The 18,567-nt window shown below is 36.8% G+C and overlaps 1 protein-coding gene across 2 annotated transcripts in view; it reads left to right on the plus strand.

The window, feature by feature from the left end:
- The window catches only part of LOC124360881, a 107,816-nt gene that overhangs the window by 50,129 nt on the left and 39,120 nt on the right, over positions 1-18,567 (plus strand). The gene's annotated exons all lie outside the window — the stretch shown is intronic.

Raw genomic sequence — 18,567 nt, forward strand, 5'->3', positions numbered from 1 at the left:
ATAGCGATGGCAAATGTCCGAAATCCTATTATCCTTTCAAACCTTCCATCGTCAATAACAAACTTTAAACAAAAAGAGAACGAACAATGTTTGTATATTTACATAACTGATGAGCGAACATTTGAATATATTTCATTGTATCAAAGATGAATACCTTGCAGTTATTTAATCATGGTTTATTGCTTATTAAAGTTATAAAGGCTTGAATTAATTGCATTAAATTGAGCAAATGCATTTATGAATTGGCTGAATATTTATCATGCTAAAACGAAGTACGGAAAAACTGTAAAATCCATGAGAATAATCGTGCGGTTTAATAGAGAACTCTTTGAGAGCACATGCAGTTGAAAAAGACCCTGCTTTGCTTTGATCTTTTGTTCGACAATCATCCTTTTAGCGCCTTCATTTACCGTAATGCAATCATAACACCTTAATGCACTGCGGGAATTGCATTTCTCATTTTTCGTACCTGTATTACGTACTTCGAACAGTACAGTTGATAGATTTTAGTCTGGGCATCTGGAGATTAGTTTTTATTATTATATAGACTGTCTGATGGTCAAATGATTACAGTAAATTTTAAAATAATCTGTCAAATTCATATACCACTCATTTGTATTTTATAATTAACCGGTATCTGCAATTCTTAAAAGCACGTTGAATTACAGTTTACTATAATCATTTGACCACCAGACAGTTTATATACAATAAAAACTAATTAACTTAATTAACCTAATTTAAATGTGCTATGCGCTACTTATAACGATCGGTATAACCTATATAACACACAGGATATGTTATATAGGTTATATATGACTGTGTATAACAAGTGGACAACACAGTTTTTACAATAACAGTGTAATGGATGTCATTAAGAACAGCAGAGAGAAATTCACTGTTGAACATAAGAATGGAAACAGTATATTCGTGATTTTAATCATGAAATCCCCTAGCACAGGCCGTGTGGATTACGATGAAATGTTATACAGAAGTTTCTCTGGCCTATTAGGCCTACACTCGCAGATTAAAAAGATTATGTAAAAAATGTTTTTAAAGTCCTACAACAAACTGGAGTTTTTAAAGGTTCAATGTATGCAAACGTGTGATTAAAGGCGTGTAATGAGAAATATTGTTTAAAAAATTTCTAAATTTACTCGTCACTTCAACAAATATCCTCTTAATATATGAAGCTGAGCCTTGAAACTTTTACTTAGGTTAAAAGTTCTGTCTTGGAAACTATTCTTGACAGTTTTCTCTTTTCAGCCACGGATATTCAGAGAAGGAACATGCCTCCTTTGTACTGACCTGGTAAACTGGTAGATTTCACAGAGAAATTATGAAATTCCCTTAAATCTCGCACAAAAACATGTATCTATTATGTCTATTTTCCAGTTTCCCGTCTTGCTTTTACAGTGTTAATAAATTTCCAGGACTATCGGAATTTAATGCCAGAACGTTCCTCTGAAAGATACTACTGGTCTTTAAATATCAATTTCCAATTTAATTCTTGACTTAAAACTAGGTATTGACCCAAGAACGTAGCCAGCGAGAGTGTCCAAGGGATCCAGACTCTTCCAAATTTTCAATTTTTAAATTATTTGTTTAGTAAACAAGTATCATTATTTAAATACTTCAGTATTACTGACATGCACTGCTGAAAGATTGTTCTCAACAAAGAAACAGGTCAAGAACTTTATAAGGAAAAATTGAGGCCTCACTCTCTGTCCACTACGGGAAAACATCAGTAAGGGACCTCCAAAAGTTATTCCTGGCTACGTTCTTTTATTGACGATGACAGCTTTGAAAGGATAATAACATTCCTGTACAGACAATAACTAAGTTTGTTTTCTCCTGCCTAGACTCCAAGCAATTTCTAGTTTGTTTTATCCTTTTTTTATTTTTTTATTTTTGTTTCGTGCCAATCCGTTGCCGCACGTCCTGACTTTTATGTACTAGTTGCCTTCTGACCTGACGAAGAGGATAGTTTTCAATTCTTATAACGTTGTGTTATACATTGTTGTAACATATAACGATGGCAAATGTCCGAAATCTTATAATTCCCTGCATATAAAATACTTCTCTAACTCAGACTGTTGTTGAGAACCTTGCCCTCCCGAGAGGGTTTCCCGTTGTTGTAGTCGGAACCATGAATTTGGGGACCTTCTGCAGCAAAAGTAGGGAGACGGGGACCTCTCACGCCCATCATTCATATGATTTACTCGGCGGCAGCATACGCTAATCATGCAATTAGCGGTATATTGGCTCGATTAGGTTAGGTAGGTTAGGCTAGGTTAGGATGGGTTAGGTTAGACTTGTTTAGGTTAGGTTAGGTAAGGTAAGGTTGTTTAGATAAGGTACCTAGGTTAGGCTAGGTTAGGTTAGGTTACATTAGGTTAGCTTAGGTAGGTTAGGCTGAGTTAGGTTAGGTGAAGTTAGGCTAGATTAGATTAGGTTGGTTAGGCTAGGTTGGATAGGTTAGGTTATGTTCGCATGAAAATCGACATAAAAATATATTTTAGCTAGTTCATTGTTCTATGGATGTTCCCGAAATGTTAAAAAGCGTATCTTGGTAACTGCAACCACTCCGCGCATCAAAGCAGATAGAAGGAAGTTGTTCTATTTCGGTCTGGTACTGCGACTGTTAGTGAGGCGAGCCTAGGTTAGCATAAATATGTGAATACGAGATAGACACATCCTGCCCTGACCTCTGGCTGAGGATTCCAGGGAGCTCATCAACTTGACTTTGGGTACGTAAAGTGTTTCCACGGACTAAAGCTGGTTTCGTATTTTGAACCCTTATATCTTCAAGTTTACTATCTAAATTTAGGTTTTATAATTTTATTAGACATTTTTATTGACATTATAACGAGTTTCAGCTTACACAAACATATAAATTGTCAATAGACATTAGATAGATTATGCTAATTCACATTAATACATGTTAATTGCACTAATAAATAAACTTGGTTTACTCATTCATTTAGTGAAAAAATTTAAATATTGAACGTTTCAAAAATAAAGGCTGCGATGTGGCAGTCTAGTGAGATGTCGTTTTAGGACTTCTAGATTTGATTTTTTAATAGATTCGAACAGCTTTATATGAACAGGGTGGTTATTATAGTACTATAGTAATCTGAATGAAGAATGAAATGGTCTCCACACATACAATATTAGATGGTCGATTGGATATTCTGGACATGTCTAAGTGGTGAGTGACTCAGTTATTATGAGTTATACTAATAATATTTAACCTGCAAAACGTTAGCAATTCGTAATTGCTAAAACAAGATAATTTGTCTGAATGAGTGATTGTAATGCAACTGAAACGTAACGCTAATGATCCTTTTTGAATTTTAAAAACTCTGTGTGTGAGTCTACAAAGCACCACCCCGTAAAGCATTGCCCCAAAACATCACCCCGTATCTCAGATGGGAGTGTACGTATGCGTAGTAGACAGCCTTTAGCGTATGCCCCCCCCCCCTCCTCAGACTTTTAGTACAAAAGTACCAAAAAGATTGAGACGTACTTAATAACAAACTTAATCTCAATTATACGGCCATAGTCGAGAATTAGTAACAAATGTGAACAGGCGAATACAATAGTATAACAGATGAAGTAAAATTTATACTTAAGTACTACGTTTGTGTTTTTGAAGATGTGTGAGATGAACGAGTTTTGTTATAGTAATGAAAATTGTATTACTGGAATAAGCCAGTGTTATTGTCACTGTAACGAATTCGTACTTGACCGTCATTTAATTATTTAAACTGTACTGCTTAGGTGCTATTGCACTATTGAGGCGACCTGCAGTTAAATGCATTTTATGTAGACTATATAATTCGAGAAAATTGTCAGTGATTTTGCACATTCTCGAGGGACAGCCCATGTTTTAAATGCAATGGGTACTTAACCATTGTACGGGTCAGCCGGTTTAGTAACAAGACTATACAGAGTATCCACCCTAAATCGACCCATCACATCCACGTCCACCTTCATCCACATTCCCTTATTCTTATGAGAACAATAAGAAAAGACTAGAGGACACCCCTGATCGCTTTGCTCCTATTTCAGCGCTGTTAATGCTCATCTCGTATTCAATGAATAGGATGAAGAAGACACTTTTTTTGTTGAATAGTCATTTTTTAACAATTGATTATGGTTCAAGTTACAGTATCGACTTTATTCCTAAATTAGCAACAAACTTTCCATCAGTTACTTCGTTAACAGGTGTTTTTGCCTGAGCGTAAGCGAAGCTAGTCACACAAGGGGCTGAATGAAACTTTAATTTATGTCTGCCAGTCAGCACGATATCTTAACAAACTCACCAATAAAGTTGAGATTTTTCTTGAAGCTTCATTTCTATTTAGGCAATATCAAATTTGATGACGTTCCACATCACTTCATAGGACTTGCCTGAGCGTTATCGAACATTTTAAAATGGACCCCACGGGTAACATGATGTTAATGAGAAAATACATGTGTAAACATGTTGAGCACAAGCATACGACATTTTACCGCGTGACATAACAGCATAACTGTATATAACAGCATAACTGTATATAACAGCATAACTGTATATAACAGCATAACTGTATATAACAGCATAACTGTGTATAACAGCATAACTGTGTATAACAGCATAACTGTGTATAACAGCATAACTGTATATAACAGCATAACTGTGTATAACAGCATAACTGTATATAACATCATAACTGTATATGACAGCATAACTGTATATAACAGCATAACTGTGTATAACAGCATAACTGTATATAACATCATAACTGTATATGACAGCATAACTGTATATAACATCATAACTGTATATAACAGCATAACTGTACATAACAGCATAACTGTATATAACAGCATAACTGTATATGACAGCATAACTGTATATAACAGCATAACTGTGTATAACAGCATAACTGTGTATAACAGCATAACTGTATATAACAGCATAACTGTGTATAACAGCATAACTGTATATAACATCATAACTGTATATAACAGCATAACTGTATATAACAGCATAACTGTGTATAACAGCATAACTGTGTATAACAGCATAACTGTATATAACATCATAACTGTATATAACAGCATAACTGTATATAACAGCATAACTGTGTATAACAGCATAACTGTATATAACAGCATAACTGTGTATAACAGCATAACTGTATATAACAGCATAACTGTGTATAACAGCATAACTGTATATAACAGCATAACTGTATATAACATCATAACTGTATATAACAGCATAACTGTATATAACAGCATAACTCTGTATAACAGCATAACTGTATATAACATCATAACTGTGTATAACAGCATAACTGTATATAACAGCATAACTGTGTATAACATCATAACTGTGTATAACAGCATAACTGTATATAACAGCATAACTGTGTATAACAGCATAACTGTATATAACATCATAACTGTGTATAACAGCATAACTGTATATAACAGCATAACTGTGTATAACAGCATAACTGTGTATAACAGCATAACTGTATATAACAGCATAACTGTATATAACAGCATAACTGTATATAACAGCATAACTGTGTATAACAGCATAACTGTATATAACAGCATAACTGTGTATAACAGCATAACTGTATATAACAGCATAACTGTGTATAACAGCATAACTGTATATAACATCATAACTGTGTATAACAGCATAACTGTGTATAACAGCATAACTGTGTATAACAGCATAACTGTATATAACAGCATAACTGTATATAACAGCATAACTATATATAACAGCGTTATTGAAGACTTTTATTCAAAAAAACTGGTTAAATTTCTCTTTTGTATGCTGAGAGGATGTACAAATTTCTTTTCGTATGTATGTCTTTAATTGTCCAGAGGACATCTTAAGATTGAAAAGAGCTAGAGACACATCATTTAGCGTGTGACCTCAGCGAAGTCTGGTACACGATTTGTGGGGTAGCGTAATCATACATTGTATGGATACCATCCTAAAATATAATTTAAGTACTTAGATAAAACGTAATGATGAAATGATTTCTGGGAGTCGCCTGATACGCGTGAGGTGAATCAATAACGATCATGGCAAAGTGTAATACTAATCAAAACAATAACGATCATGGCAAAGTGTAATACTAATCAAAACAATAACGATCATGGCAAAGTGTAATACTAATCAAAACAATAACGATCATGGCAAAGTGTAATACTAATCAAATCAATAACGATCATGTCAAAGTGTAATACTAATCACATCAATAACGACCATGGCAAAGTGTAATACTAATCACATCAATAACGACCATAGCAAAGTGTAATACTAATCAAATAAATAACGACCATGGCAAAGTGTAATACTAATCACATCAATAACGACCATGGCAAAGTGTAATACTAATCACATAAATAACGACCATGGCAAAGTGTAATACTAATCACATAAATAACGACCATGGCAAAGTGTAATACTGATCACATCAATAACGACCATGGCAAAGTGTAATACTGATCACATCAATAACGACCATGGCAAAGTGTAATACTGATCACATCAATAACGACCATGGCAAAGTGTAATACTGATCAAATCAATAACGACCATGGCAAAGTGTAATACTGATCACATAAATAACGACCATGGCAAAGTGTAATACTAATAAAATAAATAACGACCATGGCAAAGTGTAGTACTAATAAAATAAATAAAGACCATAGTAAAGTGTAATACTAATCAAATAAATAAAGACCATGACAAAGTGTAATACTAATCACATCAATAACGACCATGGCAAAGTGTAATACTGATCAAAACAATAACGATCATGGCAAAGTGTAATACTAATCAAATCAATAACGACCATAGCAAAGTGTAATACTAATCAAATAAATAAAGACCATGACAAAGTGTAATACTAATCACATAAATAACGACCATGGCAAAGTGTAATACTGATCACATAAATAACGACCATGGCAAAGTGTAATACTAATCACATAAATAACGACCATGGCAAAGTGTAATACTGATCACATAAATAACGACCATGGCAAAGTGTAATACTAATCAAATCAATAACGACCATGGCAAAGTGTAATACTGATCAAATCAATAACGACCATGGCAAAGTGTAATACTGATCACATAAATAACGACCATGGCAAAGTGTAATACTAATCACATAAATAACGACCATGGCAAAGTGTAATACTAATCAAATCAATAACGACCATGGCAAAGTGTAATACTGATCAAATCAATAACGACCATGGCAAAGTGTAATACTGATCACATAAATAACGACCATGGCAAAGTGTAATACTAATCATATCAGAATTGTTTTAACACGTTCTACGTTTGAATAATCGAGTATTGGAGATAGCCTTTTCGTATGCATACGTAGAACTTAATATGGTTTAATAATGGAATTAGAGAATGCAATGCGCTATTTGGGTAATCCTAGAGCAGTCTCAGGTGGCCAATAGCCTCTACACGGCCTCTGGGAGTGGCCTCCCATCAGACAGTACTAGTACTCCTAGCCATCCTTCTAGCTACAGTGTGTACCTCCTGTAATTACACATGAATAAACCGTTACTACCGGGTATAGTAGCACCCTACACAACCTAACACATCCTCCTAGCTACAGTGTGTACCTCCTGTAATTACACATGAATAAACCGTTACTACCGGGTATAGTAGCACCCTACACAACCTAACACATCCTTCTAGCTACAGTGTGTACCTCCTGTAATTACACATGAATAAACCGTTACTACCGGGTATAGTAGCACCCTACACAACCTAACACATCCTTCTAGCTACAGTGTGTACCTCCTGTAATTACACATGAATAAACCGTTACTACCGGGAATAGTAGCACCCTACACAACCTAACACATCCTTCTAGCTACAGTGTGTACCTCCTGTAATTACACATGAATAAACCGTTACTACCGGGTATAGTAGCACCCTACACAACCTAACACATCCTTCTAGCTACAGTGTGTACCTCCTGTAATTACACATGAATAAACCGTTACTACCGGGTATAGTAGCACCCTACACAACCTAACACATCCTTCTAGCTACAGTGTGTACCTCCTGTAATTACACATGAATAAACCGTTACTACCGGGAATAGTAGCACCCTACACAACCTAACACATCCTTCTAGCTACAGTGTGTACCTCCTGTAATTACACATGAATAAACCGTTACTACCGGGTATAGTAGCACCCTACACAACCTAACACATCCTTCTAGCTACAGTGTGTACCTCCTGTAATTACACATGAATAAACCGTTACTACCGGGTATAGTAGCACCCTACACAACCTAACACATCCTTCTAGCTACAGTGTGTACCTCCTGTAATTACACATGAATAAACCGTTACTACCGGGAATAGTAGCACCCTACACAACCTAACACATCCTTCTAGCTACAGTGTGTACCTCCTGTAATTACACATGAATAAACCGTTACTACCGGGTATAGTAGCACACTACACAACCTAACACATCCTCCTAGCTACAGTGTGTACCTCCTGTAATTACACATGAATAAACCGTTACTACCGGGTATAGTAGCACCCTACACAACCTAACACATCCTTCTAGCTACAGTGTGTACCTCCTGTAATTACACATGAATAAACCGTTACTACCGGGTATAGTAGCACCCTACACAACCTAACACATCCTTCTAGCTACAGTGTGTACCTCCTGTAATTACACATGAATAAACCGTTACTACCGGGTATAGTAGCACCCTACACAACCTAACACATCCTTCTAGCTACAGTGTGTACCTCCTGTAATTACACATGAATAAACCGTTACTACCGGGTATAGTAGCACCCTACACAACCTAACACATCCTTCTAGCTACAGTGTGTACCTCCTGTAATTACACATGAATAAACCGTTACTACCGGGTATAGTAGCACCCTACACAACCTAACACATCCTTCTAGCTACAGTGTGTACCTCCTGTAATTACACATGAATAAACCGTTACTACCGGGTATAGTAGCACCCTACACAACCTAACACATCCTTCTAGCTACAGTGTGTACCTCCTGTAATTACACATGAATAAACCGTTACTACCGGGTATAGTAGCACCCTACACAACCTAACACATCCTTCTAGCTACAGTGTGTACCTCCTGTAATTACACATGAATAAACCGTTACTACCGGGTATAGTAGCACCCTACACAACCTAACACATCCTTCTAGCTACAGTGTGTACCTCCTGTAATTACACATGAATAAACCGTTACTACCGGGTATAGTAGCACCCTACACAACCTAACACATCCTTCTAGCTACAGTGTGTACCTCCTGTAATTACACATGAATAAACCGTTACTACCGGGTATAGTAGCACCCTACACAACCTAACACATCCTTCTAGCTACAGTGTGTACCTCCTGTAATTACACATGAATAAACCGTTACTACCGGGTATAGTAGCACCCTACACAACCTAACACATCCTTCTAGCTACAGTGTGTACCTCCTGTAATTACACATGAATAAACCGTTACTACCGGGTATAGTAGCACCCTACACAACCTAACACATCCTTCTAGCTACAGTGTGTACCTCCTGTAATTACACATGAATAAACCGTTACTACCGGGTATAGTAGCACCCTACACAACCTAACACATCCTTCTAGCTACAGTGTGTACCTCCTGTAATTACACATGAATAAACCGTTACTACCGGGTATAGTAGCACCCTACACAACCTAACACATCCTTCTAGCTACAGTGTGTACCTCCTGTAATTACACATGAATAAACCGTTACTACCGGGTATAGTAGCACCCTACACAACCTAACACATCCTTCTAGCTACAGTGTGTACCTCCTGTAATTACACATGAATAAACCGTTACTACCGGGTATAGTAGCACCCTACACAACCTAACACATCCTTCTAGCTACAGTGTGTACCTCCTGTAATTACACATGAATAAACCGTTACTACCGGGTATAGTAGCACCCTACACAACCTAACACATCCTTCTAGCTACAGTGTGTACCTCCTGTAATTACACATGAATAAACCGTTACTACCGGGTATAGTAGCACCCTACACAACCTAACACATCCTTCTAGCTACAGTGTGTACCTCCTGTAATTACACATGAATAAACCGTTACTACCGGGTATAGTAGCACCCTACACAACCTAACACATCCTTCTAGCTACAGTGTGTACCTCCTGTAATTACACATGAATAAACCGTTACTACCGGGTATAGTAGCACCCTACACAACCTAACACATCCTCCTAGCTACAGTGTGTACCTCCTGTAATTACACATGAATAAACCGTTACTACCGGGTATAGTAGCACCCTACACAACCTAACACATCCTTCTAGCTACAGTGTGTACCTCCTGTAATTACACATGAATAAACCGTTACTACCGGGTATAGTAGCACCCTACACAACCTAACACATCCTTCTAGCTACAGTGTGTACCTCCTGTAATTACACATGAATAAACCGTTACTACCGGGTATAGTAGCACCCTACACAACCTAACACATCCTTCTAGCTACAGTGTGTACCTCCTGTAATTACACATGAATAAACCGTTACTACCGGGTATAGTAGCACCCTACACAACCTAACACATCCTTCTAGCTACAGTGTGTACCTCCTGTAATTACACATGAATAAACCGTTACTACCGGGTATAGTAGCACCCTACACAACCTAACACATCCTTCTAGCTACAGTGTGTACCTCCTGTAATTACACATGAATAAACCGTTACTACCGGGAATAGTAGCACCCTACACAACCTAACACATCCTTCTAGCTACAGTGTGTACCTCCTGTAATTACACATGAATAAACCGTTACTACCGGGTATAGTAGCACCCTACACAACCTAACACATCCTTCTAGCTACAGTGTGTACCTCCTGTAATTACACATGAATAAACCGTTACTACCGGGTATAGTAGCACCCTACACAACCTAACACATCCTTCTAGCTACAGTGTGTACCTCCTGTAATTACACATGAATAAACCGTTACTACCGGGTATAGTAGCACCCTACACAACCTAACACATCCTTCTAGCTACAGTGTGTACCTCCTGTAATTACACATGAATAAACCGTTACTACCGGGTATAGTAGCACCCTACACAACCTAACACATCCTTCTAGCTACAGTGTGTACCTCCTGTAATTACACATGAATAAACCGTTACTACCGGGTATAGTAGCACCCTACACAACCTAACACATCCTTCTAGCTACAGTGTGTACCTCCTGTAATTACACATGAATAAACCGTTACTACCGGGTATAGTAGCACCCTACACAACCTAACACATCCTTCTAGCTACAGTGTGTACCTCCTGTAATTACACATGAATAAACCGTTACTACCGGGTATAGTAGCACCCTACACAACCTAACACATCCTTCTAGCTACAGTGTGTACCTCCTGTAATTACACATGAATAAACCGTTACTACCGGGTATAGTAGCACCCTACACAACCTAACACATCCTTCTAGCTACAGTGTGTACCTCCTGTAATTACACATGAATAAACCGTTACTACCGGGTATAGTAGCACCCTACACAACCTAACACATCCTTCTAGCTACAGTGTGTACCTCCTGTAATTACACATGAATAAACCGTTACTACCGGGTATAGTAGCACCCTACACAACCTAACCCATCCTTCTAGCTACAGTGTGTACCTCCTGTAATTACACATGAATAAACCGTTACTACCGGGTATAGTAGCACCCTACACAACCTAACACATCCTTCTAGCTACAGTGTGTACCTCCTGTAATTACACATGAATAAACCGTTACTACCGGGTATAGTAGCACCCTACACAACCTAACACATCCTTCTAGCTACAGTGTGTACCTCCTGTAATTACACATGAATAAACCGTTACTACCGGGTATAGTAGCACCCTACACAACCTAACACATCCTTCTAGCTACAGTGTGTACCTCCTGTAATTACACATGAATAAACCGTTACTACCGGGTATAGTAGCACCCTACACAACCTAACACATCCTTCTAGCTACAGTGTGTACCTCCTGTAATTACACATGAATAAACCGTTACTACCGGGTATAGTAGCACCCTACACAACCTAACACATCCTTCTAGCTACAGTGTGTACCTCCTGTAATTACACATGAATAAACCGTTACTACCGGGTATAGTAGCACCCTACACAACCTAACCCATCCTCCTAGCTACAGTGTGGATGGGTAACCACCTAGCACGTTACAGAACTTAACTCATCCAACAAAATAACTTCATCACATACTCATATGTTACAATATCATGTGGTGACATTTTGTTATTACTGTACTCAGTTTGTTCATAAATTTGTATTAGTACATTTTGGGATTCCTCGTTTATATTGTGGTTATGCAAGATATGATGTAAACATTTTAAATAGTTTTTTTTATCTTTAATGTTGACCTTTTGACCCCGTAATGAATACTATTCTTACTTGGACCAAAAGGCACCCTTGTATTAAGTTTCAAGTCTCAAGATCAAGTTGTATTAAGATCAAGCTTCAAGATCTTTCTATCAAGAAGTAATTAAGACAGACAGATAGACGGACAAGGACAGTCGAATTATTAATAATAATTACTGTACACTATAGAAACCCCAACAACTCAATGCACTTATGTTAGAGTAAATAACACCTTCTTAAAATATTAGTAAGTTTGAATTATTAGCCTATTTATATTTACTGTAAAACTCTATACTTCTGAAATACGAGCCGGTAAGTCTACTTACTACGATTGGAAATACAGTGATCTACGAAGTAACATAAAATTAGGTAAGGTTCACAAGTAATGTATGTAGATTTTTGTTAAATAACTCAAATGTTCTTGTTTATATTTCAACACATTTAAGGTGTACTGTAATACAAACAGTCTCTTAGATCGAAATGGTGATACAGTCGATAAGTACACGCTGTATGATTGCTTGATCCGTATGAATGAACCTTTCCACATATCCACATATCGGACACACAATAGACTCACTGCATTACTGGCTTCTATAACTTGATTAATTATTCATTGATTCCCTGCATGATAACTTGGGATTAAACAAACGAATCTACTTATTCATAGTTTTGGCTTGTAGATTTAGAAATAACAGTCATCGTTTGGTTTCTAGTTTGGTAAACAATTATCGTCCAGAATGTCTCATGGTTAATACATTCACAGTAAAAATAAATAATATGTAATTAATAAGTTTTGGTAATTTAGTTTGAAACCCAGCTGTAGTGATGCGTCCTTGAATTTTCTTGAAGGACAATGTTTAAACGTCCATGCACTTTTGCCTCCTCATACTTTTCAATACAAAGAAGTACAACAAAACTTATATTAGCTAATAAAATATTGAAACAATTATAAGCGTTGAATACGTACTAATTATATCTAATTAGGCATCTCCCAACATTCTAACACTAACATAAGCACGTAAAAGTACAAGAGGTTTAAAATTGGTTTAAGAGGTTGGACTATGAGGCCCAGTTGTTAAACGAACTCACCTATAAATTATGATTCATTTATATATTATTAACTCTGAATTCAATGATAGTGCATGTTGCTCCACGAGATTTGGCTGAGCGTTAGCCAATATTTTTATATTGGATTTATGGGTAACCATGTTGGAAACAGAATAAATAAATTTGTAAACAAAATGAGTAAAATCATATGAGATTTTAACATGTGAAATTTGTATTCATAGAGTAAAACGAAATATAATAGAGTGGAAAGCGGACGTTAAAAGTTGGTGACAATATTTGAGTTCAGAGCATTCTTGCGTTATAGTAGCCTCTCTCTTCCTCACTAGAACTTTTATTATTTGAACACCGCTCTGAAACACAACTTAATGTACAATAATGTGAGTGTATCATGTAGAAGATATCCCGAGAAAGTTCTATTCCTAGACCTAAAATTTCCATAAAATTTCATTTCTCCATAGACAAGAATGTGTTGTAGGATTGTAGTGTCCAACAATGGAATTTTAATGTACATTACTGTTCTGTACGATTGTGTCTGTCTGTCTATCTGCAGGGCATCAGTGATAGATCTGAAATGTTGCGTACAACCTCAGCGAAGCCTGTTGCGCAACAAGTGTTGTGTCGTACTGTCACCTTGTTTGTTTATAATCACACGTTGCGTTGTTTAATTATTTCCGTTTCTGTATCACACGGTGCATTTGTTTGATGAAAGATTTCGTTTTCTAACAAAAGCCTTTGTTAAAGAACAATACCTTTTATCAGAGCACGGTGACCTTGAAACTCCGCTCAGCGATCGATATAATCAATGGGTATCGACAGGCAGTATGAGTACGAGCACTATCGACGTACTAGTTGTTACCTGCGGCTCCACTCCGAGTAAATATAAATAATATAAGTAATATAAATATAAATAAATAACATAAATAATAATAAATAAATATAAATATTTATCTACTTTTTGTCTGTAGGGAAATTATCTTAAAAGATATAATTTAAAATTTAGAAAAATATGCCCTAATCAAAGATCGAATCACATGATAAAGGAAAAAGAGTTTGAATCTTGGGGTAAATATTGTTATCGGGAGATTGTAATGACACGTGAATTATGTGATGAGCATTTCACCTGTCCTGGATGGGAACTGCTGTGGTCACGTGGACTGATTATTCGTACATGCTTTACATCCTGCTGTATAGCGACATGGGTAGAAAATCCCAAACATGGACACCTCTTAGTGTATCGTCGAGGAATGTGAGGAAACAGTTGCTTGTACGCACATGTTCTCTTCACAGCTGCTCGAAAACCAGATAGCACACATACCCAGTCCTTGTATAAAAATATATAAAGCCGTTTAATATGCAATATTTAAACATTTTCTTTTTACAGGATATTTTTTATGTTCGTTCTTTATGTAACTTGTCGTATGTTTGGAGGTTTTCCAAACAATCAGTTTTCGTACGGAAATTTCTGATTACATAAAATGTTAGTATACCAACTCTGTAGTGGTATTAGTATTCGATTCTACTTTTTAAACGTAAGGCCCAAGTTTATATAGGACAATTTGAATGAGTTAAATTAATCTTTCGGACAACTTTTACATTAGACAATAGGCAAGTGTTAAAAGCAGTAATAGAAACAACTTCAAATAACGTAGCTATGTACAACATAATCTTTTTTGTATCTCTCAAGACGAACATGACTCCACATTCCAGGAGTTGAGTCTGTGACAGCGTCAGATTTCAGACGCTGCAATAAGAGGAAGGTGAACTGGAACTAAACTCAACAGAAACGCCTCATTCTTACAGGCGACATCACCCGTTCTAGTTAAGTCATATTCTTATGTTACTTGACTTCGGGGCATGCCATAGAAATAAATAAAAATGAATAAAATAATCCCGTGGATTCAGTAAATTATAGAATTCACTGCAGCTTGGCAAACAACCAATTTGTTTTGTATATCAGAATAATAATGTGTCGGTGTATTATAGACGAGTACACTTTTATTATCAACACGAGAACAAATAGTTAGCTGAACAAAGTTAATAATAAGTGAACAGAGTACGATATACAAAGAAGAAAAGAAAACAGGATAAGCACACATTAAATAAGTTGGTCTGTTTCCTCAGATTAATCCCTACCACCGTAAGCCCCCCACACACCTTTCGAACATTTCACCCAACCTGACCTGGGCGTCCGTACCCAACGCCCAACCTGTCAAGTTAGACGTTTACCCCCACACTGTCCGAACGTGCGATCGAGCAGGTTGGGTGTCTTGTCAGTTGTATTATGGATTTTCGGGACAAGTGTAGCTGTTTGTGCTGGCGCTTTTTGTCTGAAACGACAAAAGAAGAAAAAAGATCGACGCTTGTGGTCTAAAAAATGGTTTTTGGACCGGAGTAAGTTTAGCCATATGTCGCTTCTTGCTGAACACTTGCCATTAGTGAGCCTCAAGACTTCAAAAAATTATCTAAGGATGAGCGAGGAAAGCTTTGAATATCTATTCGGAAGACTGTGTGAGCACATAGAAAAAGAAGATAGCCTTTTGAGAACCTCAATTCCTGCAAAAGAACGTCTTGCAGCAGCCACTCTCCAGTTTCTAGCCAGTGGTAGGAGCTACGAGAATCTGAAGTTTAGTTGTGCAATATCTCCGCAAGCACTAGGAAAAATCATACCAGAAACTTGTGCAGCTATTTTTGATGTTCTAAAGGAAGATTTCTTAAAGGTAAGTACAAATATTTGTTAATTAGTTTTAACTCACTCTTTTCTTCTTCTTACATTATTATAATCCATAATTTACACAATTGTTTTTTTGAGCGCAAAATTGGGTTATTGTCCGCGCGAGAATAAAGCAGGAGGGTACGAAATGAGTATAACCATCTTCCGAGAGCGACAATAACCTATTTTGGCTTCAAATTTATCCTATTACGTTATTACTTATTTTTTTAGGTCTAAAAAAACACACATAATTTCAGAAAAAAAATTTATTTTCAAATCTATCTTTTATAAAACTTTTTTCAAAAACATCAAATTTAAAGTCATCAAATAACAAAAAAAAAAGCTGTAACAGAAGATGCTGTTGTCAATGTAATCAGCCTATTATAAAACAAAACGAACAAACAAAGATGAAAAAGCAACTTATTATACATTGTCCTCGCTGACACCGGGTAGATTCAAATACTGTTTGAGTTCATTCCGAACTTCTTGTTGAGCAGTTTTTTCTTGAATCGCTAGTGCTTGACCTGCGGTAGGTTTTAGTTGCTGCCGTTTGACTTTGAGCAGGTTCTGGTAAAGAAAAATTCTTAGGACAACGTACAGTTTGAGGTGAAATATCTACTTTTTGTTGCTGTACATGTTTTTGCTGTACTTGTTGTTGTAGATGTTGTCGTTGTACCTAATGTTGAGTAGGGTTTGATTTGGCTTTGCACATAATATGGGTCAAAACTGAATGTCTGATGTTGATAATTTTGATCTTGTAAGAAATATATTCAGCGTCAGCCGGCCTATACGATATGGATTAGTTGTTTTTGATTACTGTCCATAAAATGGTTAAGTGATGGTATATTCCGTTGGGTTGGCTGTTGTTCTGTCAATATGGCCGCAGATGCTTTCAACTGCCTAACTTAACCGTGGAACAAAACATCAGATATAAGCTTTTCTGCAATTACTTGTTGTTGACGGTCCATATCTTCCAGTTGGAAGCCCACGTTGTTTCCAAAAGCCCGGAACTTATTCTGATTACATAGGACAGGACGTAGCTGTATCCAAAAATCGTTCTTGTTTCTTTTCAAAATCAGATATCTTTTTTCGGTTTGTTCGAGTAGTTGATCCTGGTTAGACCTACTTGATACTGATGGGCGACTTACTGGTGTACTTGATGGTGATGGGCGTATATCAGCGTGTATCCCTGTAGATGCGTCATCTTGAGCCTGTAAAAAAACACAAAAACTGGGTTTAAAACAGTTATATATAACAGCACGTCAATCAATATTACCTCAATATAACATTGTTAATTTTAATATATTATAATTTTTAACAAACTTTTATGTTTACTTTTTGCAGTTTCCTTGCAATGAATCGGACTGGATGAACATAGCTGTGGACTTCAAAAGTACTGTACTGGCAAGTTGAAAACTGTGTCGGCGCTATAGACGGAAAAACACATAGCGATTCGTCAACCTCCGAAAAGTGGGTCATACTACTACAACTACAAAGGGTTCCACAGCATTGTTCTTTTTGCTGTGGTCAATGCTAATTATGAATTCATCTATGTAAATTGTGGTACTAATGGAAGAGTATCCGATGGTGGCGTACTTATGGAAACTGATTTTTGGAGAGTTGCTGGAAAATAAGGAATTGCACTTGCCGTCACCAACAAGCTTCGATGACAGGAGAGACGTTTGCCTCCCTTTTACATTCCTTGGAGATGAAGCTTTTTCCTCTGAAGGAAAATCTTATGAAGCCCTATCCAAACAAAGGAATCACCCACGACGAAAAGATTTTCAACTATCGGATGTGCCGTGCTAGGAGAGTGGTGGAGAATGCGTTTGGCATCTTAGCGACTCGATTTAGAGTCCTTCTTTCGACAATGAATGTTAGTGTAGAGAGGGCAGAAATCATTGTTTTTGGCGTGTTGTACTTTACATAATTTTCTACGCCAGAAAAGTCCAACCTACCTAACTCAAAGTAGTGTGGATTGGGAGGACACTTCAGCAGGCCAGTTAAATGAGGGTGAGTGGAGGCAGAACACGCAAGAACTTCTTGGGTTTTAAAAGAATGAGGCGGGATGGCAGAGAACAATCAATTGCCAATGCAGTTCGAGTTGGTATAAAAGTTTCTATAACAACGAAGGAAGTGTTGATTTCCAAGAAAAAATGATTAATAAGCGTTGACAGTTCGGTATTGAGTGTAAACAAGTGCGATGATATAGTTTAACAACAACAAAAATTATAAAAATATGTTGATTTTGCTATGTAGTCCTATCTTTTTTCAATTTG

Source organism: Homalodisca vitripennis, chromosome 4 (assembly GCF_021130785.1).
Source record: "Homalodisca vitripennis isolate AUS2020 chromosome 4, UT_GWSS_2.1, whole genome shotgun sequence".
Taxonomy (NCBI): Eukaryota; Metazoa; Arthropoda; class Insecta; order Hemiptera; family Cicadellidae; genus Homalodisca; species Homalodisca vitripennis.